General features: G+C 43.4%; 1 long non-coding RNA gene across 1 annotated transcript in view; it reads left to right on the top strand.

The window, feature by feature from the left end:
- LOC148131833 (uncharacterized) overlaps positions 1-9,514 on the top strand; it is a 501,829-nt gene that overhangs the window by 353,102 nt on the left and 139,213 nt on the right. The window lies entirely within an intron of this gene.

Genomic DNA, 9,514 nt, shown 5'->3' on the forward strand with positions numbered 1-9,514 from the left:
GGAACTCGGGTGAAGCCATGTGGTCCAGACAAAGCTTACAAAGTTAGCTAAGACCCCCCACCCCTGGGTGTCTGGCAGCCAATGGGATACATTTCTTACACAGGAAAACAGGAAAGACTAAGGTGGGGCCCAACAGAGGGTATACAACTAAGGGTCTCTCAGCATCTCAGTCCTTCTCTTTTCCTTCACCTTGAAGCATGTGATCATTCTCCTTTAGAGCTCCAAGCCATGTGGTCCTGTCTACCATTAAACCATCTTTCCAAACAGCCTCCATGTTTCCAGTGTCTTTTTCCCCACTTGGAACTGAACCCAGAAGAATAATTCTTCCAACACTTACTTACTTACTTAGTTACTTACTTAGTTACTTACTTACTTACCAAAGGTATTTTGTATCAAAAGACAACTGGAATTACTTAGTTTCTTCTTTGAAAAGGTTTCACTTCTCATCCAAGAAGCTTCTTCAGTTCTAACTGACTGGTGGAGAATGGAAGCATTTACGTTCTTTGCAGTCATAATCTGATTGTTAGTTCTCTGAGTAGCCTTTTGGATAATGCACCTTTAGGACAACGATGGCCTGAATGAGTGAGAATCTCCATAGATCCATCCATTCATCCTTCCTTCTTTTTCTTCTCAAATTTACACCTTACCTTCCTTCTGACCTGCAGCCATTGTGCACAGCATCCTGTTCTCAATATATCTAACAAGAGACACGAATACAAATGCACAATATAGATCACCTTCATTGAACACTTTAATAATAAAACTTATGTTAGGTCTTGTAGTTCATTTACAATACTTACTTTCCCCTCATACACACAGGAGCACACAACCTGGACTGGTGTAAGGACTGAGGAGGGGGTTGGGCTAGAAGATCTCTGAGGTCCCCTGGCCTCCTTTGAGTGTCTTGTACATTGTATCTTTCATACATTTTCATTTGTGCTCTCAAATACATTGTCAGGTTTCCAAGAGATGAAATCCATTTAAAATGAAAAGAACAAATGCCATCTTCCAAAACAAATTCTTTTATTTAGGAAAGTATCAAATTGGCAAAGTCTGTGGTAATTCTGGATCTGACACAACCCAGAATTACCCCACAATATTAGAAGTTAGAAACAACCCCCAAAGTCACATTCTCCAAGAGAAGTAATTCAACGTTGCTTGATGACATAAATCTTCATCTCAAGGGGCTTCAGCATGGTCAACTGTGTTCCCACTGGAAGAAGAATCTCCTAGCCTAAACAACTCTATCTCCACTCCTCCCCCCTTAGGAATGTGCCAAGCCCGAAACCCTTCCCCCATGACTGCCAAAGAGAAAGTAAGAAAAAGAATATATACTAAGCCTAACTAAAATGGCTACACATATGTCAATTTCGAGCTTGACATACATGACCCAAGCGACACAATATAGACATTTGAGCTAAAAAGTAAAATCAATACACAGGGAGCCAAAGTGGGGTCTACAGACTCAGAGAAAGTTCTTCAAGATGAAGTATGGATGAAAAAGAAAATTCCATCTGAAAAGCTAATCAGGCACAGATGCCAGCTAAAAGCAAAAACAAAAAAGGGGGGGGGGAAGCAGAAGGGGAAAAAAACTTTCTGTCACAAAGAAAAACACTGCCACAGTACAATATCCAAGGCTCTCTTGTCAAAATCCAAACAAATTTCTATAGAGCTCTTTTTCAAGGTCACTCTTTTCTTTCAACTCCAGACTCCAGCAACAGATAGTTTACCAGAAAAGCACCTGCAATAACATTCTTTCAAGCTCATCCCTCTATCTTGTTAAAGCACATAAACAGACAGGCTGGAAAGTCCTTGAAATAAAGTTCCAAGTTCCTTTATTCTCAAAAATGAAAAACAAAATAAAAACAAACAATGTATTCAAGCCTCTGGGTGGCAGTGTTACTCTATATAAGTATACAGTAAATATATACTGTATACTGCAGTCAAAAAGAGGGCCCTGAAAATATTTACAAACCCCTCACATCCCGGACATAAACGATTTCAACTCCTTCCCTCAAATCAACGCTATAGAGCATTGCACACCAGAAAAACTAGACACAGGGACAGTTTTTCCCCGAAAGCCATCACTCTGCTAAACAAATAATTCCCTCAACACTGTTCATCTACTACAAAGTCTGCACTACTATTACTATTAACCTTCTCATCACTTCTTGTTATGTCTCCCCTTAATTTCAGGCGAGATAAAACCCAAAACAGCCATTTCAGAAGTAATTCAAACTAAAACAAAGTTTCACAAAAGAACGGCTGGCAAAAATCCCAATACACAGCATAAATCTTCACCCTGTCCGGCAAGCCTGTCGTGGCAATAAATCTCAAGCCTCAGAGCTTCGGCTGCAATGTCTTCACTCTCAAATAGTCACTTTGCTTCTGGCGAATTCCACCAGGCCAGCTGTGTCCTTTTATACTTAAGCCACGTGCTAATTACCCTAATTATTGGCTCTCTCTTCTCTTTCTTTCTAACTGGGTTTTTCTCCTTAGCCGTCTCCTGTTCCTAACGTCTAACCATAAGTTTTCCAGATTCTCATCTCCGCTGGAAAACTCCCTCCTTCCTTCCCTGTCATCCATTCCCGGCTGCTGATCAGATAAAGCACCAGAGGAGGTAGAAGGTTCTGACCACTCTAATATTTCAGGTCTGTCATCCCTTGTTACCTCCATCTCCTCATCCTGGTTACTATTCCAATCACTCAGCAATGCCGGTTCATATTTTTCTGCCATGTCTTCCTCACTTGAACTCATATCTGCCACAGGAGCAGAATCCAAACCCGGAGCCACAACAACTTCTTATCACCCATCCACTCCCACTTCTGATTGTAGGACTGTAACTTTTTCACTTGTATCCTTATGACATATTGACTGTTTCCTAGTATGATTTGATTGCTGATTGTACCCTATGACTATCATTCAGTGCTGTACCTTATGATTCTTGATTCTTAACGAATGTATCTTTTCTTATGTATACTGAGAGTATTTACACCAAGACAAATTCCTTGTGTGTCCAGTCACACTTGGCCAATAAAGAATTCTATTCTATTCTATTCTATTCTATTCTATTCTATTCTATTCTATTCTATTCTATTCTATTCTATTCTATTCTATTCTATTCTATTCTATTTATATATAATTATATACAGTATATATAATCTATATAAGTATACTCTCACCTCTTTCTTTATAGCCAGGACAAACAAACAAAAAAGTTGAAAAGTCCTTTTTTGATTTAAAACCAAATAAAACTACCCAGCAAAGTAAAATAAATAAATAAACAAATAAATAAATAAATCCCCTCTATGGATTACCGTATATACTCGAGTATAAGTCAACCCGAATATAAGCCGAGGCACCTAATTTTACACAAAAAAACTGGGAAAACTTATTGACTCGAGTATAAGCCGAAGGTGGGAAATGCAGCAGCTACTGGTAAATTTCAAAAATAAAAATAATTAATTTGGGAAACGATCTCACTATCATGAAAGGTTTAATTGATTCACTAACCCAAAAGAAGATGATGATGATGACAGCGGGAGGCAGGAGTCACTCTCTTCCCCTCACTCGGAGGCCCCCTGAGTCAGGAGTCGCTACCGCCCACGGCCCCAGTCCCGCGTCGCCTCGGGAAGGGAAAGGCAAAAAGGAAGAGCCGCGGCAGCGCTTTGCAACAGCAGCAGCGGCACCGGAGCGCAGGCTCAGCGGCTCCTGGTTTTGCCCCACCCTTCCCAAGGCAACGCGGGACCGGAGCCGCACTGGCGGCAGCAACTCCCGACAGCCCCAGCCGGACACCTGAGTGGAGATGTAGGGAGAAGGCAAAAGCGACGGAAGATCCTTCAGGGGAAACTGAGGGGGAGACTCACCCTTGGTCCAGATGAGCCCCCTTCCCGCCCCTAAGGAAGCAGAGGCAGCAAGCAAGGGCAGGCAAGCCCGCTTCACAGACTCCATCCATCCTCACTCTCACCCACCCACCCACCCAAAGCCACGAAATCCCCCAATCGCGCAGCCCAGAATCGCCCTCCCCTCAGGGGGCAGCAATGACGCCTGGTTTTTCCCGAGACAAGAAGCTCCGCCATGCAATGAAAGCGCCCTTGCTCTAGGCTCACGGGCTCAGAAAACAACATGAGCCGAGGTGGCTTCGGCTCCGCTCAGCTTCTCCAATATCCGGCACCGCCCTGTTCTATGTGCCGGGCCCGGCAAGTCCGAGCAGCCAGCGCGTAGAGCAGGACGGCGCCGGAGATTGTTGGCTGCCTCTTTCGCAGCACGGGAGGCCTCCCCGGCTGGCCAGCTGCTCTCCTCCTTCTCTGCCTGGGGAGGCTTCTTGTGCTGCAAAAGAGGCAGCTAATGATCCCCGGCTCCGCTCGGCTTCTCCAACATCCGGCACCGCCCTGTTCTATGTGCCGGGCCTGGCAAGTCCGAGCAGCCAGCACGTGGAGCAGGACGGCGCCGGAGATCGTTGGCTGCCTCTTTCGCAGCACGGGAGGCCTCCCCGGCTGGTCAGCTGCTCTCCTCCTTCTCTGCCTGTTTGTTCTGTGTGACCGAAGAGGAGGAGACCGGCCGGCTGGTTGGGGAGGCTTTCTGCGCCGAGGAGGCGGCTGCTGGTGTCCGGCTTTGCTCCGCTTCTCCGATGGTCCGGCGCGGCCCTGTTCTTTACTTGGGCAGCCGGGCGCCCTGCAACGGCGCCCACGGCGGCAACAGGCAGTTCCGCCCGGGCTCCGCTCAGGTGTCCGGCTGGGGCTGTCGGGAGTTGCTACCGCCGGTGCGGCCCCAGTCCCGCGTCGCCTCGGGAAGGGAAAGGCAAAAAGGAAGAGCCGTTGCAAAGCGCTGCCGCATGGCGGAGCTTCTTGTCTCGGGAAAAACCAGGCGTCATTGCTGCCCCCTGAGGGAGGGCGATTCTGGGCTGCGCGATTGGGGGACTTCGTGGCTTTGGGTGGGTGGGTGGGTGGGAGTGAGGACGGACGGAGTCTGTGAAGCGGGGCTTGCCTGCCCTGCTGGCTGCCTCTGCTTCCTTAGGGGGCGGGGAAGAGGGCTCATCTGGACCAAGGGTGAGTCTCCCCCTCAGTTTCCCCTGAAGGATCTTCCATCACTTTTGCCTTCTCCCTACATCTTCCCTCTGTTAAAATCCCTCCCACACACACACACACACTTATTTTCAGGCAGATAGATTTTGTGTCTGAGCATTCTCACATGACGGTGGGTCTTTCCCCCCCATAAAAACAATTAAAAAAAGAAAAAACAATATATCCTCATGCAAGAACTTTTCTGCTTCCGATTACCCCCATGCTTAAAAGTTGCAAAGGAAACACGGAAGCAGGGAAGCGCCTGCCCAGCTCCGGAGCTCCACACCATTTTTATCCCAGAGGGGAATCTGACTCGAGTATAAGCCGAGGGGGGTTTTTTCAGCACAAAAAATGGGCTGAAAAACTCAGCTTATACTCGAGTATATACGGTATATGGTTTCTCATCTCTGTGAATCTTTTAATGGGAAGTAAGGGATGCTCTGACTGAAACTCTTTCCATGCTCCAGGCCTTTATTATATGCTTGGCAAAGGCAGATGCAGCTGCTCCAAGCAGTCAAGAGAAGCTCCCAGGTGGTCTCTCTGGTGCCTCTTCCAATGGGGAAACTGTCAGAGGAGACAGCTGGAAACAATGCATGGCCCCTTGATGAGGTGGGCAGGGGGCTTTTGCTGCCTCATTTCTTCCCCTCTGCAAAACACATCAGCTTCACAATGACCTCAAAATGGAACATCTGATCATCTGTGCTACTGCCTTGTGTTGGAAGAGAAGACAGAGGGCATCTTGTCTGTGACGAGAAAAAGTGGAATTGCAAAACAAAGAAAGGAAACTAGTGAAAAAGGAACATGAATCTCAAATATTAAGAGAGAGAGAGAGAGAGGGAGAGGGAGGGAGGGAGAGATCATCATGAATAAACAGAGAAAAGAAAATGAAAAAGCAAAATAAGAAGAGCTGAAGACTCCACTGAGATGTAAAGATATGTCCATGGTTGGAGTCGATAATGATACACAAAAAGAGATTTGCTGCACTGGGCGAAACAAAGAATTTAAATGGAGAGAAAAGTGGTTAAAAATCAATTTTAAAAGAATTGAGTTAATTTGTTTTTTCTTTATGTATCTTTTCCTTTACTCTCCAGTTTGACCCAGAAATTTGAATGAGCAATATTTGAAAAATAGCCTCAACCTAGCAGGAGCCTCTGAAACCCTGATATTTGTCCCTCACCCAATGACCTCCAAATATTTGTATATGTTGATTTCAGCAAGAGCTACTTGCCAGGTTTCTTAGACACCTGTGCTCAACCATTGCTTTTTTGACCCTTCAAGCTTGTGCAGAAAGGTGCTAAAGAGATGTTACTTCAAGCAGGCAAAGGCACAACTAATAATGTTGGCTAAAGTTCACTGAAAGCTTACAAAACCTTTCTAATATTTAATAATAAGCTAACAGATGGCCAAACTGGAAGGATGTCATAGCTTTGAAGTAAAAACTAGCCAAATTTCTCCTCATCCTAAACCTACTTGCACATGGAAAAGGCTCTAAGGCTGGGACATTAGACAACTAGCAGCAAGCTGGAAGGACATAGTAACTACTATGGTGACAAGTGCAACATTGGCATTGCTAAAGGAACATATGAGGCACAGATCCTCCTGAAGGAAATCTGATTACAAAACGTTGACCCTGACATGATAGCACATACTTAGTAGACTGTCAGATCCATGTATCTGCCGTTCTTCAATCGAAGAAGAAGGGGGGAAGTTGGTACAAGTAATCCTTTTTGATGTAACCTGAATATATTAAATCCTGTATTGATTCTGTATAACTTGCACATGATATACATCTGGAGGAGTGGAGCCAGATGTCCAGAAACTTGTCACCTCTGGAAGAGAAACAGGATGAGAAGGGACCATAAAAATTCCAGCCCTGGAAGAAGCTCCTGGGAACTCTGCAAGATACCTTCCTAGAGAAGGGGAGGAGGGAATTAACTTGTTGGTTCTTTGTTTGACTAAATCCACATCTGAATGAGGGGAGGGGTTTTAACTTCCTTTATCTATGACTGTATGCCTGGGGGTATCTTTGACTCTGATTTGCCTAGTGTTGAGATAAAACCCCTTTCAATAAAGGATTTGTTTAGAAACAACTAGTTTTCAGAAGTTCATTCTTTTCGGTCCAGTGCTTACAGTAGACCATCAACAAGATTGGGTAATAAGACCAGCATTGTTCTTTGATGCCTACTCCCATTATTTTTGTCCTTCTTTTCCAGATGTATTCTACATGCCATGTCATACCATCATATCCATGTTCATGATTCATGACCTCTTGGATGCTTGGCAAGATAGCCATCTTCCGTTACCAAAGTCTTCTCTTACGAAACCTACTTGCTTTAAGTGTTCCATGTGTGGATATGGCTAAGAACAGACTCAAAGGTACAGATATTTCCACAATGCTAGGAAGTATCACTACGCCACTTTTCAGTAAATGTGTTCAAACTGGACTCTAAAAGCCTCAACTATGGCCCCTCCAAAAATAAGCACATTTGTAATGTGTCCCAAGATCATTCATTATATGACAGAAAAAATCCATACAAATTGTATTTTATTAATTTAATCTAAGGTTACAGGTAAATGTAGTACAATCTGTTTTAGCTTTTGCAAGCCCCTTGTCACCTTCATAAGAGCAAAGCCTGTATATTTATAAGCCTTCTTACCACTATGGCTCCTTTAGTGAAAAGGAAACTCTCGCTCTGAAGTTCTTGTCATGCTATATACATTTACATGGATTTGGGGGGGAAGATTCTGTGACATAAAGACACTTTTGATTGACAAATACTTTGAGTTCAGTTATTTTCATATCCAAGAAGCAGTAACTGTTTTGAGATTTGGAACACAGATGTAGCAGAGGTCTCCCACGTATCCCTGGAGTGTTTATTCTAACTATATTTCTGGCCCCACAGTTTCCAAAAGTCCATTTCCTTTGCTGATACTTCAGCATGTCTTACCGCAGCATACTTTAAGTTTTCTCTTTACTCTTATTTTGGAGCCAACTCAAGAGAAGGCGAGGAGAGAAAACTACAGTTAGGACACAGAGCCTTTGAGTTGCATCTTCTACTTCAGTATAATTATAATCCCATTCTCCTTATGGTTTTCTTTCTTGCATTATATGATGCGAAGCAGGGTGGAAAGGTGGATTGGGACAAGATTAAACAAAGGAAAGCTCAAATTATAACAGGGGCTTTAGGGCCAATTGCATTTTTCTCTGCAACTCTTGTTCTAGTGGATATATTCATCAGAAGGAGTTTCTTGAAATGATTAATCTTTTAATCTCCATTGGTTAACCTCCACTCATTTTTGCTTTAGAACCTCCTACTTCGCTAAAACCATAAGCAAGGATTGAGCCTTCACCTTGTCTTATTTGGATAATACTGAAGTAGGTCTAGCGTTTATGAAGATTACTCTTGCATGAGGTTTCAGATTACTATTCCTGTTGAGGCTTCTTGCCACACTGAATTGATAAGGATACTCCTGTGTGGATCCATTTATGTAAAGCTCCTTAGGACTCCATGTATTCATATGGCTTTTCTCCTGTGGATCTTGTTATGATAATTAAGGGAAATATATCACTGAAGCTCTTTCCACATTAAATGCAGTTGTAAGGATTCTCCCGAAGGTGGATCCTTTTATGGGAAGTAAGGGAAACATTATCATTGAAAACTTTCCACACTTCATGTGTGTATGTGGTTTATCCCGTGTGGACCATCTTATGGGAAGTAAGTTGACCTCTTAGGACTAAAAGTCTTTCTACACTTGATGCATTTATGTGGCTACTCCCCATATGGATGTTACTATGGGAAGTAAGACCACCAGACCTTCCCACATTGCATGAATTTATATGGCTTCTCCATTGGGAAGTACTTCTCTTGGGAAGTAAGGGGCTTATTTCAAAGAAAAAAAAGCAAAAGTCCATTGTATTTTTTCCATTGTCTCTGCTTATAGCATCCTCCTCTTTGTTTTAGATTGGAAACTGTTCATTTATAAGCAATTTAGCTTTGATTAGTTGTACACTTTTCCCAATACATTTCTTCCTTGTTTTCCCTTGCTGGACAAGATCTTGCACTGAAGGATCAATGGATGAACTCTCCCAGTTCCAATTATCCAACTGCTTTCTCTCATAATTTTCTTTTTCCATTTTTACTGTAGGTTTCTTTATCCGGTCTTCATGCTGGATCACATGGAATGGCTCTTCAGAATCTTCATTATAGTGTCCAAAGAAAAGAGAAATGGAAATGGTAACAAGGTTAGGGAAAAAGATCAAAGTGTAGAAAGTCAAGTGAATTTCCTTCTCAATTTTTGTGAAATTGCAATATACAGGGAATCCTCAAGTTACAAATGTAATGGAGTCTGCCAATCACATTTGTATCATGAGGATTTGTTAAATGGATCCTGTTAAATGAATCAGCCTTGATACCAATTCCCACTCCCCTGCATCTGTAAAGTGCCTTCTG

This window comes from Notechis scutatus, chromosome 2, assembly GCF_049901735.1.
Source record: "Notechis scutatus isolate UNSWTSFEM ecotype Mainland chromosome 2, rNotScu1.2, whole genome shotgun sequence".
Classification (NCBI taxonomy): domain Eukaryota; kingdom Metazoa; phylum Chordata; class Lepidosauria; order Squamata; family Elapidae; genus Notechis; species Notechis scutatus.